The sequence below is a fragment of the Malania oleifera genome, chromosome 1, assembly GCF_029873635.1.
Source record: "Malania oleifera isolate guangnan ecotype guangnan chromosome 1, ASM2987363v1, whole genome shotgun sequence".
Taxonomy (NCBI): Eukaryota; Viridiplantae; Streptophyta; class Magnoliopsida; order Santalales; family Ximeniaceae; genus Malania; species Malania oleifera.
The window spans coordinates 9,923,086-9,936,999 of NC_080417.1; positions in this window are offsets into that span (position 1 = coordinate 9,923,086).

Here is a 13,914-nt window from a genome sequence, read left to right on the forward strand (position 1 = left end):
TGAAAAGTTACCTAAATACTCTATGCTAAATGAGGAAAATTTTCCTTAAGAAGTCAATAAATACCTCTCTTGCTCAATGAAAAAACACACTCAAGCAATACACGCTTTTTACGCTAAAGTTCTCTTAGAACTTATTCTTGCTCACACTCTTACTGAGGGAAAACTCTACGGAATTTCTAGTTGATTGAAAAGCTTGGGTTTTGATTTGCATCTAAAATCCTTATATAAATAAGAAATAGCCTTTGGTGACTTCTAAACCTTAAGCTTCACATTTTCTATCTAGTTTTGGTTTTGAAGTAAGATTTGAGATTTAACTTGTGCAACTTGGTCTGTGTTTGAAAGTGTTTTTGTACGCAGATATCCATTCCTTTCTACTCGATCTTTGACGGTTCAATGTATTGTTGAATTGTTGGACCAAGAATAGGTTGTTGCTTGGAGAGGTTTCTCTTCCTAAAAAAGAGGTTGGTTATTGAAAATTTTTTTGTTCCACCCGGAAAGAACAAGGTATAGTGAAATCCTTAGGTGGTTAACCTAAGGCGAGGACATAGGTTGGGGTAAGTCGAACCTCGTAAAAGCTGCGGTGTCACTCTCTTTCCCTTGCTTTTTTTTTTTTAATTCTAGAAAAAATCTATACTGTGTGGATGTTGTAATTCTTTCAATTATAAAAACAACATATATTAGAAATTAAATAAACCAAAGCCTAATTTGTTCTTGGGCTTGCGAAAACCGAAAGGGAGTACGTTGGTTAATCAATTTTTTTTTGTGGAAACTGTAAGGAAGTATGTTGATTGGTTAACAACACAAAACCTATTAGTTGAAGGTTTATTTAAATTCTGATTTTGAAAAAGTGATTGGATGTTATTTTAATCTTTAGTTCAAAGGCCAACTAACATTCACATACATGGCTGCTGAATATTGCAAAGTTAATATTAATTACTTGTATGGTATTTGTTTGGCTTGAATAGTTAATCAATTGGTTGTGTATGTTGTGGTTGTGGATTGAATAGAGAAAGTAAGTGTTTGTGTGGATTGCCTAAGCAACAAGAATATAAGAAGTCTTTAAAATATTGTAAAAAGGTAAGAACTCATAAAAAGACTCTAAGGAATTTTAAATAACCCAATTCACCCCCCCCCTCTTGGGACTACACCTTAGATTTCAAGCTTAATAGACCAAAATGTCATAATAATATCTTTTCTGTGAGCTAAGCCTATCTTGCCTCTTTTCTTATGAATCTCAATACGTGTGAGAGGCACAAGTGCAAATGGCATTAATCTTTAAGGTTCGTACATTGGTTTCTTTTAAAATATGTTTCTTCTTCTAGATTGAGACCAAGGCTATCATATTATCCATTCATCTTATCTCTAGCATATGAAGCTCTAATAGATTTGATTCAATGTTCGAGAGCTTATGAAGTGAAAGAGAGTAAATACTCTTAACAATTAAATTATCATTTATTTCATAAGAGTATTTAGAATGAGTGGACATTTTCCAAAATATTTTTGTTACTTAGTAATCATGTCCAAGTATGAGCAAAGAGCGTTTAGGAGTGTATGAATTTTTGAATACAACTCTTTGGACAATGGTATATATCCTTTAGATATAATTATAATTATGAAGCAAGGATACAGTTGGTGAGTAGAATGGATGTCTAATGATGAGCATTTAATATGTATTAGTCATTTATGATCAATAGTGCTCTAAGCCTAGAGTGATGATTAAACATTTTATTAGGCATTTAGGCTTTCAAGATGAGTTTAGGACAAGATGTTTGACTAGAAGGATTCATTTCCTAAAACTCAAACTTGTGCAATAGACAGAGTATACTTAACTTAAAGATCTATATTTAAGCATGGGTTAAGCATTTAGCATTAATTACCTAGCAAAGCTGCCATGTCCAATTGGAAGTGGATGTATATACTAAGCTTCTGCATTTTGAACCTATACCACTTCCCAAGCTTGCAATCATCATAACCCCCTATACTTAATCCTAGGATCTAAGGAAGCATTAAATACTTAAGTAATTTCTATTGAAACCATCCTTCCTCATCTCCTACTGGGTTTGTTATCATGACAACCCATATCATCTCTTTACTCAAGCCTCTAGCACTTCTAAATAGACAGTTAAACCACATGTGCCATTTTCTTTCATGAAATAAGCATATTTTGTATATATGTGAAACATTATGCTTATTTAAATTCTTTTTGCTTGATGAGGCAAGACTATGGGATATATGAATTAAGCCTGAACCCTTATTGAATAGAATTTTCTTTTTAATTCCTAAGGGTTTATTATGATTATTCTTTTCATTTTTAATTTTGAGAGCAACTTTAAAATAATCATCTATTTCTTTATCTAAGCAGACAATTTTCAAAATTTTCTCAATCTTTTTCTTTTCAAGAATAGCATGATAGTTTTCTAACCCCTTTAATTGTTTTGCTATTCTTTTGTTCTCATTCTTCAAAAATATTTTATGCTTAGATGCCCTAACTAGAAACTTGTGCATTCTCAATAAAGCCTTTTCTAGTTTTTCAAACGACTATATGATTTTATTATTCAATTCAGCACATGATTCATCATAAGAATTAATACAATAGTTTTCACATGAATCATTGCATGTGGCATTAACAATATCATCACAAGATTCAAAAAAATGATACAATACGACATTCAGCACAAGAATCATCAGTAAATGCATTACCATCAAACCAATCATTAGAGGCAACTAATGATTCAACATATGATATATCACAGGCTTCAATAAAAGAATCATCACATGCATTATTGACAGAATTATTATAAAATTCACCAGATGATTCATCATTTGACATATCATAGCCTTCAACAACATAATCATCTACAGAAGCTGAGATAGGAACATACACCACTCTGTCTGTTAATGCGATTGCCTTATTATTTACCACTTCCTGAGTGGTGGTCTCATTCTCCTGGGTCTCTCTATATTTCCTTTCAAGTTCATCCCAGATATCCTTTGTAGTTCGACATGCCACAAACTCAACAAAAAAATCAGAATCTAACGCAAGATATAACATGTCCATAACATATGAATTCACATACATTAACCTAATATCATTTTCATTCAAGGGCATACGAATCTCATTAACAATCACCTGCTAGACCATCCAATTCATTGATTTTATAAATACGCTCATTCTAATTTTCCAGGTGGCGTGATCGATAGCACAAAATACAGGAGGTCTAGAAGGTGACTGTCCCTCGCCAAATGGGGATACACCAATGTGAGTCATTGCGATCTTTTACGAAAGCTGTTAAGCCTAGTGCAACGAGGCTCTGATACCAATTGCTAGCCTTGCCGTATTCCCAAGAGGGGGGTGAATTGGGTATTTAAAATTAATGCCCTAGGTCAATCCCCTAACAACAGTATTACACAACCCTAAGGCCAATCTAGTGCAGATAAATTAAATCCATTTAAATATACATCAAAAATTAAATTGCACAATTAGATTAACCAAGCATGCACAAGAAAGTTATAAATAAAGATGACACTCATAAATGTTATTGGGGTTCAGCCAACTGTGCCTACGTCCCCGCCTTGGCTCACAAGCACAAAGATTCCACTAAAGGCTCACTTCACGGGTGGAGCGGCACCTAAATACAACTAGTTCAATTAGCACAGGGCTGATCTCAACCTTTACAAATTCTCCTTGCGGGGCGGAGAATGCCCTACCGATCCTTATGGGCTAGATCACCGCCCCCTCAAGCCGCGCCTAAAATACAACTGAATTACAATACAAACCGTGTACAATATAATGCTTCTCTGATAAGCAGATATGTACGAATACAAATCAATCAATGCACATCAATAATATAGGTACTGTAAGCTCTGTGCGCATTCTGTTCAACTACACTCTAACACATGTCAATATGCAATAACCACAAAGAGTGTACAATAAATCTATCTTTAAAACCAAGTATCAATATTGATCAATCATAACAAGGGTTTCAAAGATTTGTAACAAGAGTGTTCAAAATATATCACAAATGATTTTCTCAAAAATATAGCTCAAGAGATATTTGAAAAGTTTGCTTGTGAAAAATATATTTGCACAATCAAAAACACAAGCCAAGTGAGTCTTGCAATGGTGATGCAAAGACCCACTAGCTACAAGGTTTTCCCACATAAAGAATATTAGTTAAACCGGGGAAAAAAACTTAGCTAAAACTCTCCAATGAAATCAACAATCAATCTATATTCAATAAGAGTTTTGAGCAAGAATAGCTAATCAAGATCACACCCTAGCACTCTTTGCAAACAAGGTTTGTCAAGGGAATCACAACGAAAGAGTGTATTTGGCTTGGTATATGAAATATGCGCACTCAAATTTTTAGAGGATTTTTAAGATAATCTAGGTGCTAATCATTTTTTAATTTTGCAAATGAGCTTGTGTATATAGGCATGAGCAAAATTATGACCGTTAGGGACTCAATGGGCATTATTAAAAATATTTTAAATGAGTTTAATTGTGTTTTAACCCAATTTACCTAATTACTGCAGTTAAAAATAAGCAACCTGAGACTGTCGGTCGACTGAGCCATATGTTCAGTCGTCCGAATAGACACATGAGAAAAAGTAAATTTTTCATGTTCGGGTGCTTGAGGAATTGTTTGGTCTGCTGAACTGAGGCAATTTTCTTACTGTCCGTGGTTCGGGTGCCTGGTCTTAACCGAAATCACAAGTTCGGTCGCCCAAGGTCATTTTGAACTGTAAACTTCAGTCGCTTGGGTTGGTGAAAAGTATCTTGACATAGGTTCGGTCGCCCGAAGGAGATATGTTCATTTTAGGTTTGATCGCCCGAAACCAGGTCAAACCGCTAACTTCTCAGCTGTTTGGGTGCCTGAGGTGTTTTGAACACCAAGGGTTTGGTCGTCCGACCTCTCACAATTTTTGCCCTTTCTGTTTTATTTTAATCAATTTATTCCCCTGATATTGTATGTGATCTTGGGGACTATTTTACGTGTAAGTGTTAGGACCTAAGGTCTTTCTGAGGTCTATAAGGACACCGAAAAAATCCGTCGTCGATTGATCAATTCCTAAGGTCTTGAACTTATAGTCCTACATGCAAGATATGCAGTGATTTATTACAGACCTTTTTCCCTAATTACTATTACAGGCCCAAATTGAATAATAATGAATTACAATATAAAATGATCTTCAAGGTCTTCATGCTCTACTTCATGTGCCATCAAAGTATCTGTGAATAAAACCTGCACACAAACTAGATAGCCATCAAATACTTGAGTATTTATCATTATCAAAACTGGGTATGACTTATGAGGTCAACATAACATAAATTGATGGATTATACATCCTGTTCTAATGCACCTTACTTCAGCACTAACACTCAACAACTTCAATTTTCATCTCTAGTCTTCCAAAGATCTAACACAGACATAACCTCAAGGCCCCATTATGTTTTTTTTTTTAGTGAATAGTGTAAGTGCAACCTATGATGATGTACTAGATTGAACAAATTCCTTGTCGAGGAAATTTTCCAGTTGCACCCTAAGTTGCTTTAGTCCAATTAATGTCATTCTATATAAAGCAGTCGACATAGGCTCCGTCTCTAGCACCAAATCAATATTAAATTCAATCTCCTCTTGGAGGTAGCCCCGATAAATCATCTAGGAAGATTATCTAAAAATTCATCATCTATGGGTAAAGAAGTTTGGAATTCGTTAACTTGTATATTTCTTTCATTGCTGCTACAAACCCCACACATGTGCCTAAATTCTATCTTTTCACAAACACTCAAGATGTTAAATATGAGAGCATGTTAGTTGGAAAGAAAACTCTCACTCCATTTGGATTTCTGAATGTTATTTTCTTTTAAAAAACAAATAACTAGGTGAATGATCAATAGATAACCACCAATGGTTAGCCTCATTTTTAAACAGAAAACTTGTAATAATGACTCATACTCATCAAAAACCATACTTGTTAGGACATCTCAAACTAGGATATGTAATCATTTAGCCGTTAGTTCAATTGTATAAAAGACACTTCACACTCTCATCATAATTTGTGATTTGTTTGAGTAAAAATTATATGAACTTCCAAACATTCCCTAGAATTCTAACCACCCTATTTCTTTTCAATATCAAACTAAGCACAAGCTTTCACTTTTATATCAAGATAATGTATCATTTTCCTACCAAATTGTTTCCTAGATTTTTTATTTTTTTTTTCTTGATTCCAATGGTTTTAAGATTCCACTTCTAGCCTATGTGGGTAAACGTTGAATATTAAAATATAGTTGGAAAATATCCTCAATAAAAAACATGGACTGCAATTATGGCAAGTCTAAGTCCTGCTATATTGACTCAAGACAACCCTAATCTTGCTTCAGTGGCTGGAAAAATATGCAATACACATGTATCTTGGTTTTTGGTACGAAATACAATACTACTAAAGTTGTTTAGTCAACTATGATCAGTGATCGGACATTTTCTAGTAGCATAAATCTTATGTAAAATGGACTAGGAAGGAAAGGGTGACATTTATTTGTACAAGAGAGTTGCTAATGGTAGAAGGATTAGATTCTAGAGATGGCTTCAAAAGCCACAATCAATTGCGAACAACCATAGAAGATTTCATATTAAGCTGTATACAAATCAAATCCCCAACTGAGCCAATGCCTAAGCAGTTAAATTGGTGCCCCGTTGCCAAGTAGGATTAACATAGAATAGAGCGAAAAGGTAAAGCTTCAAGTCCTAGCATGTATGGTTTTCCTTTTGGATAGCTAATTGCTAAAGGTTCAAGTATCATTATGATTTTTTTTCTTCTAAGTAAGTTATTAAAGATGATTCTGTTATGTGTTATTTGGTTCACAGGATCCTTCGGATTACTTGGCAATGTGATGCCCATGACATCTTATTCTCATGTTTTTTTTTTAAGGTTACGAAAATAACATCACTTCCCAGGGAATAAAGAATTTCCTCAAAACATAGGAGTCCAATTGTTGCCCACTTAGTATCTTACATTCTTATGGGCATCTTAATTTTAAGATTAAACTGTCTCCACTATTTTGGCCGACTTATGGAAATATGAAAATATGTAGCCGATGCACATTCTCATAGACCCATTTTTCTCTTCCCCAAACAATTCCGACACCCCCCAAGGTGACACACTGGGCCTGATAAACCTCTTATCCAATAATTCCTGCAACTATTTCTTCAACTCGTTTAGTTCTTCCAGTGTCATTCTATACGTCGCTTTAGAATTCGGTGCTATCCTTGGAATTAGATCAATAGCAAATTTTACCTCACGTTCAGGAGGTAGTCTCGACAAATCCTCGGGGAACACATCATGAAAATCTCTCACTATTGGGATATCCTCTATCCTCAACTCTCCTTCTGATACCGTCATCACACAATCCAAATATCCCTGGCAATCCTCTAGCAACAACACCCTCGCCTGAATGGCGGGTAATAATTGTGGTGGGGTGTGCATACGTGATCCCACAAATCTATACTCCTGTCCTCCTGGAGGTCTGAATACTACCTCTCTTTGATAATAGTCCGTATTGGCGTAGTTAACAGCTAGCCTATCCATCCCCCCAGAATTACCTCGAACTCATATGTATCTAAAATTACCAAATCAGCTGGTAAAGATGTCCCCTAAATTCAAACTGGACAGTTCCTATCACGACATCTTTTGCCGCATCAACATCTCCCGATGTCAGCGCATAGACTCGCGCTGGGGTGGTATTCCTATATTGTCTACCTTTGGTGCCTGGTGACCTCCTTTGTATGGTCTAGGAGCAGGCTCAAACTTAGCGGTGCTCAGCAATCTCTTATGTGGCCAGGTTGACGCATTGATAACATGCCATCTCTCTTACCCGACACTGTTCTGGGTGTCTCCTGTACCATATGGAACAAAGAGGGGGCATTAGTTTATCTTGTACCGCTCGATCTCCCATCCCCTGTCTCTGACCTCCTCTGCTATCCTACCTCCTCCACGACCCCCGATTGGACCCTGTCTGAAAATCTAGAGGCGCGGGTCTCTTCCTCTAACTTTATGCCACAGCACCTCTCTATAGGCCACTCTTAATCACTATGACTCTATCAACTATCTTTGAAAATTTTGGGCCCGGAAGCCTACAATCTGCTCATAAAATCCCTAACTCGGGCCCTCCCCAAACTTCCTTGCTTTCTTTCCTTACCTGGCTCTAAGGCAAACCGGAATAGCTTGATAAATCCACCTGCATACTTCTGTGCCGTCATATGCCCCTACATCAAATGCAAAATTTTGCCACTTTTGCATTTCCTAAGGTAGCGTGGAAGTATCGCTCGAAGAACAACTCCCTAAAGCGGCTCCATATCACCATTACAGGCTCAGGTCTCTATTCCTCTACTAGTCTCGCTGATCTCCACCAACATTTACTTCCCCAGTCGACTTGAATGCAACAAAGGAAACTTTCTACCCCTCAATACAAGGGAGCACTGCTTACATGTCCTCAATATCCTGAACCCAATTCTCAGCCACTAATGAGTCGACCCCTTCGAAAAATGACGGGGCTTCATACGCGTGAACTGCTCAATCGTGCAACTCCGTTCCCCAAACTCCTAGTCATTTCTGCCATCACCTAGTGGGTGACGCTACGTAATACCACTAATACACTTAACACACTAGGATCCAAAAATAATCTTCTATAACCATTCATTTTATCATCCTTAATCCCAATTTAGGATTCAGTCCTACCACTCAGAAATAAGACCCAACGATAGTTTGCTATATTTTTCCTGAGATTGTCACCCCAGGAAAACAACAAAAACAATCACGGGATTTCCTGCCTCTAGGCTACAAGACAGAACCCTAAATCCCAATCTCTTCCTCTAACTACAATTGATTCATATCTCAATTTATCCATCTCCAATTCTCCTCACAATCCATTTCTATACTCTGGTATTGTATTCCGCTGTTTACTAAAGTCTGCAGAACCTATCAACCTAGGCTCCGATACTAAAATGTAATAACCTGAAATTCCATACCACTTTTTTTTTCTTCCAAATAATATATAAAATATACTGATAATCATTTTACTTTAATACCCCTGAAATCACCTGTACAGCGGGAAGCATAAAGTCATACATCCATAATTACAATACCAGAATCCAGTATTAACGCAAAGCATACATACATAATTATACATCATCCTAGCACCTTCTAGCCAACACTCCTGAATACTACTCAAAAATATAATCCCCTGATAACACTTTCCCTTCAGATAGGATAGTGTAAACGACCTCTCTACCTGCGAGCCCGATCCGCTCATCTAGTTAGATCACCTGAAAAATGTTAATTTACTGGGATGAGACAACGTTCAGTAAGAAAAAATATGCTATTACTAGTGTGTGGCAATTGAATTTACATAAATAATTTACTAATAAATAAACTGAACTGAGATATCATGTAAATACTGTGCAACTCACACCTACATGGCTTAAAACACAATTGTATTATCTTAGTTTTCTATTTATCCATACTGATAAGAATATAATATATCTGTTGTTCTTCTGTAAATATGTATATATATATATATATATATATATATGTATATATATATATATATATATGTATATAAATAACTCAGAAATGAAAATCTGTATGTCATGATTTAATCGCTCATGACAAGGTTGTGCAGCCCGTAGGCTGGACTTAACTCTTGTTGGCCTACTAGGATAAGTCAGCCGAATACTCTACCACTCCTCAGTCCATCTTTTACTGCAATCTCTCCAAAGGCATAGTATTAGTGTCTACCTCGTCAAACCGACCTCCTTAACCTAGAATACTAAGGAGACTGCAATCCCTTTATAGGCACGGTTGACGGAATCCACACACTATCTGAGATATGTGGTTGCACTCTGATATGAAAATAGCAACAATATCATGCTCTGCTAACTAAATCTGTTTGAAATAATTCATCAGGGATCTGATACTGTATAATACTAATATATATAATTATCTTGCTATTTCATCATGATTCCAAAATAACCATGACATTATAAATCTGATCTGAAATGCTAAAATATCTCACTGAAATAATTGTAATATCTGACTAAAATATCTAACTGAATAATCTGTAATATCTAACTGAATAATCGGTAATGTTTGAGTGTTATGGTTTTGGAAATCATGGAATTCTGTAAATGCTGCTAAATATCTATAAAATATATGTCTATATATATGCTGTAATTTATAAATTTGTAAAATCTGGAACAACATATTTCTGTGCAAAAAATGCTGTAAATCATAGTATTTTGAAAACTGCATAAATTCTGAAATGTCCTGATATTAACTCATGTCACACAATTAAATAAAAACTCCTTGTACTGAAATCTGTATTTTCTAATAATAAAGATAATTTATACCCCATAAAGTATATCCCAAAAACACACATACATTACTCATAATATTTCTGAAATTTCTAACATAGCATATTTCCCTTACCTGGTTTCCTGAACTACATCTACAGGGATCTCAAAATTATACCTGCGGCGCTCACATGAATCCTGAATTCAATAACCCTAATTTAATCAAATCAATCCTAAATAAAATACTATTTTAACATTTCCTATACCCATAAATTCCAAATAAATAATTAAACTCCCAAAATAACTAATTTTCTTATTTCCCTAAATCTCACTCTCGCTTTGGAGTGATGCCTAAGACCCCCAAATTAAAAATTTGTTTCGGCCAAAATGACGACGATTGAGATTAGGACCCCGTGGTGGTGTCCGATCATCGATTTAGTTGAACATCTAAGGAGAAATTGAATAAAAAGTGAGGGTTTACCTTTCCCTAGGAGTGGTGCCTATGCCGTTCTTATGACAAATCCACTCTCGTAAAAATTTCGGTGGCGGAATTAGGAATCCAACGGTACCTTCCATTTCCCAATCGGCCGAATATCCGTCGGGAAATTGAGGTAAGAGAGGAGGAGGACGGAGGAGAGAGAGAGAGAGAGAGAGAATTAAAAGTTGGTGCAGGAGGCTCTGAAATTCACTTCTTTATTCTAATAAATTTTTATTATCATTAATACCATATTCATTTATTTATTTATTTATTTACTTATTATTATTATTATTATTATTATTATTATTATTATTATTATTATTATTATACACTTCCACGCATATAATTTTTCTAGGGCATTACACTTTGAATTCTAAATTGCTTGAACTTGAGAAGATCCACACTAATAAGAACGCTGCTGGTATGATGACAAAAGTGGTGCCTCGTACAAAACTTGAGTTATGTGCCGAGGCAGCTGGTATCAAAATTGTTTGATAATCTTAATGAATGCCTCCTTACTCTTATAGGCTAGAGGAAGAGATTTGTTGGGTCCAACCCAAATAAAAAAAAAAAAAAAAGGAAGCTCATGTGCTTGAAGCCCATTAGGGAAAATTAAAGGATTGTGGCAACGTGGAGGAGCGCCGCAATAGGGAAACACAGAGAAAAAAAAAAAGGTGTGTGTACAGCAATAGTGTGTTGTGCAGTCTTTACCAACTTGACAATCGAAAGGTCTTTGGTGGTCTGATTTTGCTAAAATTTGGAGGGTATGTTTGAGATTTGTCGACCTTCGATCTGTACAGTAGAGATCTGTTTCAGAGTTTTGGAGGACTTGATTTTGTAGTACTGATAGTAACTGTGTTAGGGTAACTTCTTTTCATTCATTCTTATTTTTTTATGATTCTTTTGGGAATCTTTTTTACTATAAGTTTGTAAACATTTTTAGTGATTGTACTGTTATAATTTTTGTCCCTATTATAGTGAAAATTTTATTGGGTCTTATAGGCCCATGATTTTTAACCTTTATATTGAAGAGGTTTTCACGTTAAAAATCGTAGTGTTCTTATTATGAGTGTAATTTATTATTATTGTTGATTGGTTATTTTGCTCATCACATATTTAATTTTGGGAAAGATTTGTCCGCCGTCCTAGTTGTCTTATTACTTTCCCAACACGAAGAAACTCAAACACCATCATTTTTAAAAATAAAAAAAATATGAATTGATGCATGCATGCATGTACATCTTTTAGAACAGCCAGCGGGCAGTTCATGCATGGATTCTTCAATACGATGATCTTATTTCTGCAGCTTAAATGGGTTCGATCTCTAATTTGATGATTTGATTTGGGGGCAGTTGGCTTACCAGTTGCAACTATATTTACATGCATATGAACATATGGCTACAGGAGAATTGATTGAATGCGGTCATCCATATGGTATATGCATTAGTTAACTAATTAATTAATTAAACGTGGGGTATTACTACGTACAATTAATTGGCAGTAATTAAACGTAGCCTGCACTGCGCATTCCGTTTGTCCCTCTTATTCATAGCATATTTAATATATCATTCTAAATTAACTTAATTTATGCGATTAGCCATGCCATTTAATTAATTAATAATTAATTAATTAACACTAGTACAATAATTAATGTAATATATGTGTATTTTTTTTATTTAAGTTATGAGTCAAATTTTTCGTCTCTTTCAATTAATAGTCTCCTTCGTTCCATCATGACCATTAATTCGACGTCATTTTCACTTTAATTAATGTTTATTAAGAAAGGAAGTTAGAGAAAGAATATAAATTAATCTATGTCTGAACGTTTAGACCTTTTCATTGATCGATTCGGTATCCGAAGTATGGGCGGGCCAATTAGGAATTGATAGGTGTGTTAATAATTCGGTTTTGTTTTTTATAAGGACATGATTAAATTAACTAAAGACCTTATTAATTTCATGTGAATTTATAAGGATTAAATAAATATAAATTTAAAAAATATTTAAATAAAATTTTCATCATGTGTTTAAGAGTTTGAAATTCATATTTTCAATATAATTAAATTAAAATTTAATATAAATTTATATTAAATTTTGTTTAAAAACATCAAAATCTATATTTAATAATCAGGCTGGCTTTCATGTCATTTTCAAGAATGAATTGCATGTTACTCATCCAAAAAAATGAATAATTAAATGCCTCATTTTTTAATTATATGCAAGCCCTTTAAAAAAAAAAAAAAGTAATATTGAGTTATAATTGAGTTATATACCCTCTAAAAAGTTTCTTTATTCAATTTAATTAAGAAAAAATAATTATAAAGAAACATATAAAAGTGATGTCTCTGAATGTATTATTTCTCCTAAAAAATACTGAGTGACATGAGTTCGTCTATAGTGGTGAACATTTGGTCGATTCAGTCAATTCGGTTAATCAATCGTATTAATAAAAAAATTTCGATCAAAAATCTCATTAATCGAATCGGTCGAAATTTCATATTTAATTGAACTCAAAACCGATTGAACCCAATTTCGATTAAATCGGTTAACCGATTTATTTTAATATATATATATATATAATATAAATAATCTTAATATATATAATACTTACAAAATCAATAAAATTATAGTATATATATAATATATAAAATATTTTAATATATAATATATGTAATTATTTATTATTAATTTATACTATTCGGTCAACCGAATTAACTGAACCCAAAAATCGAACCGAAAATCGAAAATCGAAATTCAACGAAAATGAAAATCGAACAAATCGAATAAATTTTTAACTGAATGAACCGTTGAATTTACTCGGTTAATTCAGTTAATTCAATTTTAATCAAATTATGCTCACCCTAATCTACACCACGGCACTCGCTGATGCCTTATCATATGGATCTGTATCATCATGAATTTTAGCACGATTATTTTCCCCATTACAAATATTTATATTAATTATTTGTTGTATTAATGTAATTTTTCTTGAATTTATAAAGCATATTAAAATTACTCATTTATTCTATCATTACTATTTCACTTTTAATTAAATATGTATAATCACCTAAAATTAAAACCA